This window comes from Pipistrellus hanaki (assembly GCF_964339955.1).
Source record: "Pipistrellus hanaki genome assembly, chromosome: 2".
Lineage (NCBI taxonomy): Eukaryota > Metazoa > Chordata > Mammalia > Chiroptera > Vespertilionidae > Pipistrellus > Pipistrellus hanaki.
In genome coordinates, this window is record NC_140504.1 from 49,056,904 (window position 1) to 49,071,306 (window position 14,403).

A 14,403-nucleotide genomic window follows, 5' to 3' on the forward strand; every position below is an offset into this window, starting at 1 on the left:
TGTAATACTTTAAACAACAAAAAATTTTTAAAAATTAATAAAGACTGCCATATAATTAATAAGAACTATTAATAAGGAATAAGTCAAATAAGATAATTTTAATAAAGTTTAATTAATAGATATATTACACTATACCCTGCAAACAGAAAAAAAAAATACTTTTTAAGTTTCCAAAGAACACTTGCTAAATTGGATTAGGCTTTAAATCACAAAGAAAACCTCAATAAATTTAAAGGTATTTTAAAAGATTATAGTACTGACAAGGGAAAAAAGAGAGTGAATAGAACTGTCCTAAATACCTCTTGAGTCAATGTGAAAATCAACTTAGAACTACCAACTATTTGTTTAGTAAGTATAAGAATATCACTCATAAAAATTATAGAGTTCAGCCCAGCCAAAGTTGTACTCAGAGGTAAATTAAGAACACTAAATGTTTTCATTATTTTAAACAAAGGAATTAAGAATTTAATGAGCTAGGAAAAAAGTACAACAAAAATTACGAAGTAAAGCAACAAGAGCAAAATAAAGAGAAGAGTAGAAATCAGGGAATCAGAAAACAACAGAATAAATCTCAAAGCTGATTATTAAAAACACTAAACAAACATTTGGCAAATAAAGTCAAGGAAAATAATGAAATAACAAAAAAGAGAAGGAAATAGTCCTGGCTGATGTGGCTCAGTTGGTTGGAGTGTCATTGCAACACTGAAAGGTTGAAAGGTCAAGGGTTCAATTCCTGGTCAAGGCGCATACCCAGACTGCAGGTTTGAGTCCTGGTCTGAATGTGCACAGAAGGCAATCGATTAATGTTTCACTCTCACATGTATATGTTTCTCTCTCTCTGAAATCATTTTTTTTTAAAAGCATGTCCTCAGGTGAGGATTAATAATAATAATAAAAAAAGATGAAAATATGTACCAGATTTTAATAAAAATTTTTACATGCATCTCTATAATAAATTTAAAATCTTAAAATATACTGCTTGGAAATAGAAATTATCAAAACTAACTCACCAATACCTAAAGATGCCTTAGAAGACTACAAAAGAACTTCAGGTGTTTCCATATGGCCTGTTACTCTTATTATACTACTACTAAATTCCTATGATATTCTTTATCCTTTCAATAAGTTCCATACACTTGACTAACGTAAGTAGGGTTTTGATTCCTTATATGCCTTTATTAGCAAATTTATTATTATATTAGAGGCCAGGTGCACAAATTCGTGCACGGGTAGGGTCCAGCACCCCAATGGAGGCTGATTGGGGCCAGGCAGGGGAGGAGGGGAAGGACATGGGAGGTTGGCTGGCTGGCCCCACCCCCAATTGGGGTAAAGAGGGCGGATTGGGGCCAAGCCAACCAGAATACAGGGGCAGCAGGTGCTTGGGAGGGGCTGATCAGGGCCCCCATCGGGCTGGCTGGCTACTGCAGTGCATGTCATAGTGGCCAGTTGTTCTGGTCATTCTGCCTTTCTGGTCGCTTGGCTTTTATATATATGGATACTCTTATCAGTAGTTAAAAAAGAAAAACCTGATCATCTCCTAAATAAGTGTTACACAAAAACATTTGATAAAATTCAGAAGCCATTTCTATTTTCTGTAAAGTAGAAACAGAATAAAATAATAATCTCTCCAGCTCTGGCCAGCTGGGCTCAGTTGGTAGGAGTGTCATCCCACACAACAAAAGGCTGCCAGATTGATTCCCAGCCAGAGCACATACCTAGGTTTCAGGTTCGATGGAAATAGACCTGGTCCCAGTGACAGCACATACGGGAGGCAACTGGTTGATTTTTCTCTTGCTCTCTCTTCTCTTTCTCCCTCTCCTTCCTCTCTCTCTATTATCAATAAGAACATATCCTAGGGTAAGAACTTAAAAATAAAACTCTCTCTAAAACCAACAGCTGCCATCATCCTTAATTGTAAAAATACCCAAAATGTTCCAAAACAATTATCATCTCTCTTATTTAACCATGTCTTGGAGATTCTGCTCAATGTAATAAAGAGCTAAAACAAATATAAATATGTTGACTATCTGAAAGGAGACAAAAGTTCCTATTATTTTCACAATGAACCAGGAAAGCAAAAGTAAATAAAATTGTATTTAAGTACAGGGAGATAATGAAAATAACAGTGAACACAAAAATCTAGTTACTTCTATGTATTTATTAGAAACAAGATTCACATTTCTAGCGATAGTGAACACCCAACCTCTCTGAAGGGTCAATTTAAGACTTTTAAATGCTATACCTTTCCATTCAGTAATTCCACTTCTACAAATATATTTTAAAGTAATAATCAGGAATAGGAAGATATTCACCATAGCATTATTTATATAAAATATTGGAAATATACATTTGGGATATTTCAGCAATAGAAAATAATGAAACTACGGCAGAGCTCTACAATGGTATGTTAGGTAAACATTAAAAAATCATTTTTATTGTAGTTCTTGCCAACTAGTTGAAGGGTCATCCTATGCACCAAAAGGTTGTGGGTTCGATTCCTTGTCAGGGTACATACCTAGGTTGCAGGTTTGATCCCTAGATTGGAGCACATATAGGAGGCAACTGACCAATGTTTCTCTCTCTTTTTAAAAAATATATTTTATTAATTTTTTATGGAGAGGAAGGGCGAGAGAGAAACATCAATCAACTGCCTCCAAGACACCCCCTACTGGGGATGTGCCTTCAATGAAGGTACATGCCCTTGACCGAAATCGAACCCGGGACCCTGGAGTCTGCAGACCGACTATCCACTGAGCCAAACTGGGTAGGGCTGCCCAATGTTTCTTGCATTAATGTCTCTCTGTCTCTGTCTCTTCTGCTCCTCCCTCTAAAATCAATGTACATATCCTTGGGTGAGGAGTAAACAGAAAAAATCATTTTTAAAAAGAACAAAGGAAAACTTTCAAGATATAAAGTTAGGTTAAAAAAAAAAAAAAAAAGAAAAAAAAAGAAAAAGGGAAGCACCCTCCCGGTTTGGCTCAGTGGATAGAGCGTTGGGCTGCGGGCTGAAGGGCCCCAGGCTGAATTACCGGTGGAGGCCCATTCCCTGGTTGCAGGCTCAATTCCCAGTAGGGGGCGTGCAGGAGGCAGCCGATCAATGATTCTCTCATCATTGATGTTTCTCTCTCCCTCTCCTTTCCTCTCTGACGTCAATAAAAATATTTTTTTAAAAAGCAAGATAGCAAATTATACAAAATATGATACCAATTTTATAAAAGTAAACTATGCACACACATATATATAAAGGAGAAAAAGTACTAGCATATAACATAACAAAATATCAACAGTAATTACCCATAGGAAAAGAAATGAGTTTTTCGGTGTGCTTTTGTTTACTTTGCTTTTTTCAAATATTTAATTAGGAAGGTGAAAAAAGTTTAGAAAAAATTTACAACACAGATACGTTATCAAACATCTGGCTATATTTCCACTATGTAAGTTCTTATTAATAATTTGCTCTTTAGAGCACCTGAAATTTTACCTAAATGCTTTACCCTATATCTGTTGCTTATGTGTTTATTATATAACAATTTTGCTTCATTCACAAGCCTATGGATTACTAAACAAACTCAAAATTAAAAGGAATAGGTATTAATTTTTAAAAGCTAAGATTATCTTAAAATACCATTTGCTCTTAAGAAATAAATGCAACCCTAGCTGGTTTGGTTCAGTGGATAGAGCATCAACCTGTGGACTGAAGGGTCTCAGGTCCGATCCCAGGTTGCTGGCTTGACCCCCAGTAGGGGATTGCAGGAGGCAGCCAATCAATGATTCTCTCTCATCATTGATGTTTCTATCTCTCTCTCCCTCTCCCTTCCTCTCTGAAATCAATGAAGATATATTTTTAAAATAAATAAATTAATTAATGCAAAATAAACCTATCACCGAAAGTGGTTTGGCTCAGTGGATAGAGCATCGGCCTGCGAACTGAAAGGTCCCAGGTTCGATTCCAGTCAAGGGCATGTACCTTGCTTGGTTGCAGGCACATCCCCAGTAGAGGGTGTGCAGGAGGCAGCTGATCGATGTTCCTCTCTCATCGACGTTTCTAGTTCTCTATCCCTCTTCCTTCCTCTCTGTGGAAAATCAAAATAAACCTATCTTTCCAGAACCTATTAAACATTTACATGAAACAATATTACCAAATGTAATAGCTTGATCAGAAAGATACTAATGCGGATTAAAAGTGCCCTAATAACTCATGTTTTCAGTGCACTGGAAATAAAGGTTAGAGGGTAACATGTTAAGATAAATATGTAAGAACGTAATAATATCAAAATCATAATGGAGATCAGGAAAGACTGCCAAAGAAAGCTATACACCAAGCATGTCATACTCAAAGGCTAACACGGGCCGAATAAACAAGGTTTAAGTTTACGGAGGCCGCAAAAAAAACAAAAGCGTCAATTTTCATAGAAATGTACCGGTAGGTTTATTTTTATAGAGACATGCTGAATACAAAGAGCTGAAATAAATGAGTAACCGTTAACATAAAATAATAGAACATTTTAATAAAAATTAATATTTTTTCTTGAACATTAACTTACTAGACACCGAATAATTGCACAATAAGTGTAACGCAAATAAACCTATTTTTCTTGTTCTCCAAAAGCATAATATTTCCTGTTGTGCAACCAAACAAGTCAGTCCAAGACTAATGAAGTGGCCATCAGCTGCTAAAATATCCGCTGCTAGTATTAGTGGGAGAAATGGTGTGCCTGTGAGTAAGGCACATAAGGGAATGAATGCAACACGATTATAGTAATCAGTCCTTAGCAAACGTTGTAGTTCATTATTAATAATTATGTATAACAGGATATTATAAAAATTAAGTTACAAAATTTTTATTAAAACATTTCTTACGTACCGTTATATTGTCTGGGCCACAAAAATATTCATTGTGGCCCCAGACAGCCTACAGGCTGTGAGTTTGACATGCTTGCTATACACCAAGGCTGAGATTTGAAGGATAAGGATGAATTAAGTAGGTGATGAGAAAGAGGTCAAAAGGGGCACTTTTTTTCTTTTCAGATGTGATGCTTACAATAAAACCATTATATTATTATTTTCTGAATCCCTACAAATGCAACTTTCACACCAACGTCAAACCCCTGAAGACATTTTTATATCTGATTTTCAGTAGTCAAGCTATTTTATATTTTTAAAACTCTCTTACTTGCCCTCACCACAAGCAAAAAAAAAAAGTCCAGAAGGATTAAGATTAAAATACAACAATTATTAAAAGTACAAGACAAGCCCTAGCTGGTTTGGCTCAGTGGATAGAGCACTGGCTTGCAGACTGAAGGGTCCCTGGTTCGATTCCCATCAAGGGCACATACCAAGGGTTGCAGGCTCAATCCTTAGTGTGGGGCATGTAGGAGGCAGTTAATCAATGATTCTCCATCATCAACTATGTTTCTATCTCTCTCTGCCTCTCCCTTCCTTTCTGAAATCAATAAAAATATATTTTTTAAAAGTACAACACAATATAGAAGAATGGTGTTTTTTTTTTATTGATTTTGGAAAGTGGAAGATAAACATCAATGATAAGAATCATTGATCTGCTGCCTCCTGCATGCCCCATACTGGGGATCAAGCCCACAACCCGGGCATGTGCCCTTGTGCCCTTGATTGGAATCAAACCCAGGACCCTTCAGTCCACAGGCTAGTTAGTGCTCTATCCACTGAGCCAAATCAGTCAGGATGAAGAATGTTTTTTTGATAAAGATGAAATAGGGAAGATCTTAAACAGAAGGCAAAGGATTAATATCTATTATGTATAAGGAGAGTAGTATACACTTAGATAAGAAAGTATGGATTGCTCGGGCCTTTTAGTAAGTGGATTTGGCATCTTCTGAAACTTAAAGTGTACATTTAAGAATTCTTTTTATGAAAATACTTGCATATATATGCATGCACATAGAAACAGAAGGAGTTCATTAGGTCTTCAGTTTTAGTTGCTCAAAACTGAAACATGAGTAATTAAAGTAGAACTATGTAATGGAATACTTCATGTCTGTTGAATGGTGAGATACAACTATTAAGTATTGACAAGGAAAATAATAATCGATTTTGTAATTTTAAAAAACTATACACACTGTACTTATTTCTAATTGCATAAGTAAAACAAAACTATTAATAGTGAGTACCTCTAAGGAATGGGACTAGAAAGTGAGGAAAAACTAATCTTCACTTTTTACTCTAAATAATTTACTTGAAGTTTTTATAATAGCACATCTCTCTTCTGGAATTTAATTTTAAAATAAGGAAAAACACTAAACTACTAGCCTGTCATGATGGTTATCCTTAAGAGCTGAGAATAAAGTGTCCTGTTCCTTAATAATTTTCTCTACTTTCCAAATTTTCTATAAGAAATATGCATATTTTTTAATCTGAAAAGCTTGTATTAAAAAAAAAACACACACACACACACACCTGTATTTTCAGCTGTGAAACTATTTTTTTTCCCCTGAAAAAGTAATTTTTAATTTAACAGTTTTGGTCTCAGAAACTTGGTCCTGAGATTCCAACATCTTTCATAAAACAGTCTTAAATCTAAGTTTGGGAGTAGAACATTTGCTATAGAAGTATAACATTTGCTATAATTAAATGTAAAACCTATTTGAGAATGGAATATTAACTAACATTTATTAAGCACTTAAAGCACTGCATCTGCTAAGTACTTTACCTGCATTGCTCTAAATAGCCCTATGAAATTTGTATGATACTGTTATTATTATTCCCAGTTTACAGATGAAAAAAAAAAATAAGGTTTTGAAAAGAATGCACATCTTGGCAAGGATTATGTAGAAAAGCCAGGATTAAACCCAGGTCTCCAGCTCCTAACCGCCTGAGATATATGGAATACGTACAAATGCACATCAGAGATAATAAGCTAGAACTCAAATCTTGCACGAGTGTTCAGATTGTCTACTGTTAATCAGATTAGTGATCCCGAAATGAAGAAGTAGTGAAACTCAATTCCGAACACAGAAGAAAACAATCAGTGTTTCTTCAAGGCAACAGGAGCTACTTCTTCCTTCTCTGCTTCTTACCAAGGAACCAGGAGGACACAAGGGACAACGCAGATGGGTAACTTAACAACTTCCCTCTTATTGGTCTGAAATTAGGGAGCCCTCTCACTGAAATTAGGCTTTTGTCAACAAATTGATCAGAACTCTGAAGCCTTAAACAAGGCCCAGTTTCATGCTTCATCAGAAATGTAAAATTTAGCCGAACCCAGTTTAGCTCAACGGATAGAGCGTTGGCTTGGGGACTGGTTCGATTCCGGTCAAGGGCATGTACCTTGGTTGCGGGCATATCCCCAGTAGGGGGTGAGCAAGAGGCAACTGATCGATGACTCTCTCTCATCGATATTTCTAACTCTCTCTCTCTCTCCGTTCCTCTCTGTACAAAATCAATAAAATATATTAAAAAAAAAAAAAAAGAAATGTAAAATTTAGAAAGCCAAAGGAAACATTAGACTTGAATATAAGAATAATCAATATTAACAGATTAAACATAGGAAGGATTTGACAGTAGCTATTTTATCCTCAGCTATTTTAACAAGATCTCTCTTTTTTTAAAAAGTATAAATGAACGTTTATCCTTAGCTACCTAAACAAGTTCTAAGTTTTCGCTTATAATTGAAAAAGAAATACACACCACCGTAAACCATGTCCCCTTGGAAACCCGCCTATCACAAACATCAGAGAAACATAGAAACCCCTATTCATTGTTTAGGAGATATTCTCCAACTACAAACCTACTGCAACTTTATAAATTTGGCATTAAACATCACAAAGTCCAGAAGAATAACTCTATGCATAACTTGGTAAGCCAGGAATCAAGGCCCTAAAGGGAGTGGAATGAATACCAAGCTTTTTCTCAGTAAAAGTATCTGCTTATAGAAGGAACTGGCAGAGAAGCTGACATCACAGACCAAGTTTTACACTCCAGCATCCTATACCTTAATTAACTCTTTAAGTTGAGGACAACTGATGCTACCAAACGATGGCAGTACTGAAGCTCAGTACTAAGTCATCAGTAACAATGACTAGTTAGTGAAAACACAAAATTCACTGAATTAAGGTTAAGGTCTTTCACCAAAACCTGAAAGTGGGCTTGACGTATATTACAGGTCAAAAACATTTTGAGGTTCACTTTTCACAACGTAAATCAGTGTTCTTTGTAAATCAGATTTTAAAACCAAGGATGCAAAAAACTGCCTTAAATCAATACCCTAAAGAGGAGGACACGAGCAAAAACTTTTCATGTAAATTTTTTCACATCTATATAAAACATATAGGAGTGAGTATGAGTATGTTTTACAAATGCCACAGAGCATCTGGCAAAGTTGACAAGTTCTAACCTGCTTTAAAAATTACTATTCACTGCCTTTATCCCAATCTAACTTCATTGAATGTTATTCTTTTGGATAAACTCTACACACACACACACACACACACCACACACACCCCAGAGCAAATTCTTGCCCATTTCAATATCCTGCCTACCTATAAGAGCGGAAGAGTTGAACGGAACAGGGGAAAAAACGTGACGTGCACAACCTTGATCCAAAACACAGCTCGCTGTGGTCTAAGTTTAGGCCTAATCATTCTGATTTGTCTTTTTTTACAGAATAAAAAAGAAAACTGTAGGTCACTTGTAAAGGAGTACTGAGATAATCATGTCAACGGGAGGCGGCCTTATCTGTGGAGGAAACAAAATATCGGTCACAGCAGAGAATCCCCACAAAGTTTAGGAAGAGGAACACAGCCACTGGCAATGGCCTTTCACGCTTGGGTTACTGAATGAACTTTGTATTTAAAGAATTAGTTAAAAGGCTGCGTCCGCCAGGAATCTGTGGGAAGGGGCTGGGGTGGGTGGGTGCTGTTTGAAAAAGATAGCCAAACATGGTTAAAAGCCAATCTGCACCCAAATCACCTAGAGCAGCAAATCATCACCTCCTGGCAGAAGATCAGACAAAAAAAAAAAATCACAAGAAGACCCCAAAGTTCTGTTCTTTAAGCGGAGGCCCTCCAACCCTCGGGTACCTGTACGTTTTTACGAATGAGAAGCGGGCTAGAGACTGGGTTTCGGTCTGAAGGTGACAATCTGCTGAGCGGTACGCCGGGGCGGGGAGCGGAGCGGCGGCGGCGGCGGGGCCGGGGCTGAGCCCGGGACGCCGGTCCGGGCGGAGCGGCCGGAGAGCGGGGCTGAGGCGGGGGAGGGGACGGAGGGCAGAGCCCACGGCGGACCCGGTCGGGCAGGACCGGCCAGGAAGGGGAGCCTCGCCGGCCGCCAGCTCCCCGCTCGGGGGAGAGCGGAGGAAAACAGCGCGGGAGCAGACAATGAGCCGCCGCCCGGAGCCGCTCCGGGCGCGCAGGTGTGGCGGCGGCGGCGGCGGCGGCCCGGCGCGGGGCGGGCAGGTCGGCGCCCGGCCGCCCGGGCCGCGGGGACGGAAGGAGGAAGGGGAGCGCTGGCCCCGCCGTCTGCCCACTTACCCGGCGAGGAGCGGCCCCCGCCCGGCGAGGCGCTCCGTCCGAGCTCCGGCGGCCGCGGCGCGGGGCGGGAGGGGACGCAGAGGCGGCGGACGGAGCGGAGCCGCGCTGCCGGCGGTCGCCCTACCGCTAGGCCGAGCGGCGGCCGAGCCCACAGGCGCCGGGAGGGAGGGCAGGGAGGCTTCGGCAATGGCGACGGCCCCGGCTGGAGGGGAAGCGGAACAACCGCCGCCGCTGCGCGTGGCCACAACCCTGGGGGAGGGCGGCGGGAGCGGAGGGCGGGGCGGGCGGCCCCGCCCGGGGCTGGGGGCGGGGCGAGGGAGGCCCCGCCTCCATATGGGCGGGTCCTGCAGGAATGCTGGGAGTTGTAGTCGAAGTCACAGCTTTTCTCTTTTGGGGCGTGGGATGTGCTGCCTATGGAGAGGCAGCCGGTCCCTCATCCCATTCAACATTGTCTCCACTCAGTTCCTTGCCCACCAAATTCGCTGACAGATGTCTGTTATATGAATCTGCTCCAGGACGTTTGTTTCTGGGAATTCATCCATTATCCGTTTTACCGTACTTTTAAAAAATCCTACCCTATATAATTAAAGGTAATATGCAAATTGACCAATTGGTGGAAGGACCAGTCGCTGTGACGCACACTGACCACCAGGGGACAGCCGCTGGTTCACACAGAAGCTGCCCCCTGGTGGTGAGTGCACTCCCACAGGGGAGCTCCTCTCAGCCAGAAGCCCAGGAGCGGGGCTCACAGCTGGCCAGCAGGAGCAATGGTGGGAGCCTCTCCCGCCTCTGCAGCAGCGCTGAGGATATCCGACTGACAGCTCAGGCCCACTCCTCAACCCCGGGCTGCAGGAGGGCACAGGCCAGGCCGAGGGACCCACCGAGTGCACAAATCTCATGCACCAGGCCTCTAGTATTTTAGTGTGTATATATATCCTATCTAATAAAATAATATGCAAATTAACCATAACTCCTTGACAAAATGGTGTCGCCTGTAGCTACAAGATGGCGGTGCCCAGTCCTCTTAGCGTAAGGTGACCAGACGTCCTGATTTTGGCGGGACAGTCCCAATTTTTAACAATTTGTCCCGCGGCGTTTTAAAAAAAGTTCCGATTTTTGGAAAGAATCTTTCAAAAAATCGGGACTTTTTTAAAACGCCACAAATCTTTCCAAAAATCGAGACTTTTTAAAAATGTTGTGGGACACGGGACAAATTGTTAAAAATCGAGATTGTCCCGCCAAAAGCGGGATGTCTAATCACCTTATCTTAGCCCTGCCAGAGTCCCCAAGTCCGCCCAGCGGCGGCAGTCCAGGGTGTCCGGCGGGGAGGTGCCAGCGTCCGGAGCCATCTTGGCCAGCGGCGGCAGCAGCCTGGGCTGGGACCTCGGGCCGGCAGGGTCTAGCATCCAACCTGCATGATACCCTGGCAGCAGCAGCAGCCTGGGCTGAGGTCTTAGGCTGGCATGGCCATGCACCCCCATTGTGCGATCACCCGCCAGCGGCGGCAGCCTGGGCTGGGGCCGTGCAGCAGCACCACGCGATCCCCCGGCCACAGCAACAACTTGGGCTGGGGTCTCAGGACAGCAGGGCCTCACACCCAAGCCGCGCGACCCCCTGGCCCCAGAGGCAGCTTGGGCGGGAGCTGCAGCCAGGCTGGGGCGTGCTTCCCCTGAGATGGCAGCCTGGGCTGGGGTCTCTGCCTGGCCAGGGTGCGATCCCCTTCCAGTAGTGGCAGCCTGGGGCTCAACCATTGAGTCACACCAGCCAGGCAGATATGGAAGAATTTTAAATGTTTCTTTTTAAAAATATATATTTTATTGATTTTTTTACAGAGAAGAAGGAAAAGGGATAAAGAGCTAGAAACATCTATGAGAGAGAAAAATCGATCAGCTGCCTCCTGCACACTCCCCACTGGGTATGTGTCCCCAACCAAGGTACATGCCCTTGACAAGAATCGAACCTGGAACCCTTGAGTCTGCAGGCCAATGCTCCATCCACTGAGCCAAACCAGTTAGGACTGTCCAATATGCTAAAGAAAAAACCCGTCTAATAAAAAGGGAATATGTAAGGGAGAGCATTTGGGGGTGACCAGGGTGTCAGGGGAGGGCAGTTGGGAACAATCAGGCTGGCAGGGGAGTGGCTAGGGGGTCATCAGGCTGGCAGGCAGAAGCAGTTAGGGGCAATCAGGAAGGCAGGCAGGCGAATAGTTGGGAGCCAGCAGTCCTAGATTGTGAAAGGGATGTCTGACTGATTTTATATATATATATATATATCGATATATATATCGATATATATAACTGATTTCAGAAAGGAAGAGAAACATCAATGATGAGAGAGAATCAAGAATCATCCATCGGCTGCTTCCTGCATGCCCCTTACTAGGGCTTAAGCCTTCAACTGGGGCGTATGCCCTGATGGGGAATTCAACCTTCTGGTTTATAGGGCCATGCTCAACCATTAAGCCATACTGGCTGGGCTATTCATTTTGCTTTTTACTTACAAACTCTACTATATTTTGCTGCTAAGTCCCACCTCCTTACAAATTAAGGCCTCTAACTTTATCTTCAGAGGAGTTATCAATGTATTCACTAATCTTACATAATAACAGAAACATATCTCCACTATGCCCATAGCCAATCAGTGAGTATGCAAATTAACCCAACAAAGATGGCAGTTAATTTGCATACATACCCGGGTCCCGGGAACCTCCTTGGCACCCAGGTCAGTCCCAGCTGGCCATCGGAGAGGGGGGGGTGTGTGCTCCCCAAGCCTAAAGCCTGGAGCAGAGGCTTTAGGCTTGGGAAGGGGCCGAGCCTGAGATCAGAGGGAAGGGGAAAAAAATCAATGGAAACATATCCTCAGGTGAGGATAAATAGAAAAATAAAAAAAGAAATGGCATATCCTATGAAAGACAAATCCTGAAAAAAGTTGTCACTTTTTCATGGTGAAGGGACTGGAGTCCATATTGATGAAAATATCTTGGCAGCTGCGGTGACTGGCAGTGGCTGCAGCAGCGGGGTGATGGGGCTGGTGCCTTCTCCTGATTAGCCCTGTCGCCTCAAGCAAAGGGAGGCCAGACTGAGGCTTAGGTTTGCTTCCAATGAGGAGCAGACCTAAGCCATCAATAGGACATCCCCTGAGGGCTCCCAGTATGTGAGAGAAGGCAGGCTGGACTGAGGGACCCCTCCCCAGTGCACAAATTTCGTGCACTGGGCCCCTAGTACTACAAACATTTGAGTGTCTAATATGTACCAGAAACCATTTAAGGCATCAGGGACCTAAGAATGTACAAGTCACTTTGCCTTTGTGGTGCTCACAAATATTAAAAAAAAAAATAATTAAAATCATGATATCTGGTATGAGGGAAAACTGGGGAGATTGTTTTGAATAACTTGACCAAAGAAGCATCTTTAAGGAGGTGGCATGTAAGCTGAAACACAGAGAGCCACGAGAAGCACCTAGGAGAAAGTATTCAAGCAGGAGGAGGAAGAAAGGGGCTTGCTAAGGTCAGTTCAGAATGACTGTAGATGAAGCTGAGGGCAGTATGAAAACATTAGAGTAAACAATATTCAGGTCAGTAAGAATCTTAAATGCCATGATAAAGCCTTTGGACTTTTTTCTAAGCTATTAAATTTAAGCACTGAGGTGATGTTATCTGGGCTACACTTTAAGATCACTAGGTTTCTATGTAGAGAATGGAGTACAGAGAAGCAAGAATAGAAGAGAAATGAACTAGGGAGGCAGTAATGATGACGGATACAAGAAATGGACAAAAGTAACCAGAGAAAAAACTCAATTGATATGGAAAATACAAGAGAAAGGAATTAAAGAGCAATATGACTATTTACTATTAGATAATCTTAAAAACAATCCCATTACTGGCCCTGTCCAGGTACTCAGTTGGTTAGAGCAATGGTTGGCAAACTCATTAGTCGACAGAGCCAAATATCAATAGTACAGTGATTGAAATTTCTTTTGAGAGCCAAATTTTTTAAACTTAAACTTCTTCTAACAGCACTTCTTCAAAACAGACTTGCCCAGGCCGTGGCATTTTGTGGAAGAGCCAAACTCAACGGGCCAAAGAGCACATGTGGCTCTCGAGCTGCAGTTTGCTGACCACGGGGTTAGAGCATCGTCCCTATATGCTAATATTGTGGATTCGATCCCTGGTCAGAGTACATACAAGGATGAATGCATGAATAAGTGGAACAACAAATAGATGTTTCTTTCTCCTGTCTTCTCTTTTACTCACCAGGATAAGTAAAATAAATCTTCTCCAAACATATCAAAGTGAAACTGCAAAATACCAAAAGTAAAACAACCAGAGAGAAAAGGCATGCCCTGTAAAGAAACAATTATAATAATGGGTTGCCTGCCGAAACCGGTTTGGCTCAGTGGATAGAGCGTCGGCCTGCGGACTGAAAGGTCCCGGGTTCAATTCCGGTCAAGGGCATGTACCTTGGTTGCGTGCACATCTCCAGTGGGGAGTGTGCAAGAGGCAGCTGATTGATGATTCTCTCTCATCCATGTTTCTAACTCTCTATCCCACTCTCTTCCTCTCTGTAAAAAATCAATAAAATATATATTTTTTTAAAAATGGGTTGCCAGTTGACAGTGAACAAATATTTTCAAAGTACCAAGAGAAAATAACCAAATTTTGAAGTTTATACCCAGCTAAATTATCAGTCATATAAGTAAAGGGAAAATAAAGATATCATCAAACAAAAGCAGATATGTTACAAAACAGAGACCTTCTAAGGGAACTCCTTGAGTACCAGAGGGGAAAGGAGTTGGGGAGGTAGAAGAGGGTATAGGAGATAAATGGTGATGGAAGGAGACTTGACTTGGGATGGTGAACACACAATACATATGATGTATTCTAGAATTGTACACCTGAAAA

At 41.9% G+C, this 14,403-nt stretch overlaps 1 protein-coding gene across 1 annotated transcript in view; it reads right to left on the minus strand.

Annotated features, from left to right (window-relative positions):
• The window catches only part of PAK2 (p21 (RAC1) activated kinase 2), an 84,205-nt gene extending 74,438 nt beyond the window's left edge, over positions 1 to 9,767 (minus strand). Inside the window, exon 1 of the mRNA XM_084871650.1 lies at positions 9,504 to 9,767. The gene's annotated coding sequence lies outside the window, so the exon portion shown is untranslated. The remainder of the gene's footprint in view (positions 1 to 9,503) is intronic.
• Positions 9,768 to 14,403: the final 4,636 nt, after the last annotated feature.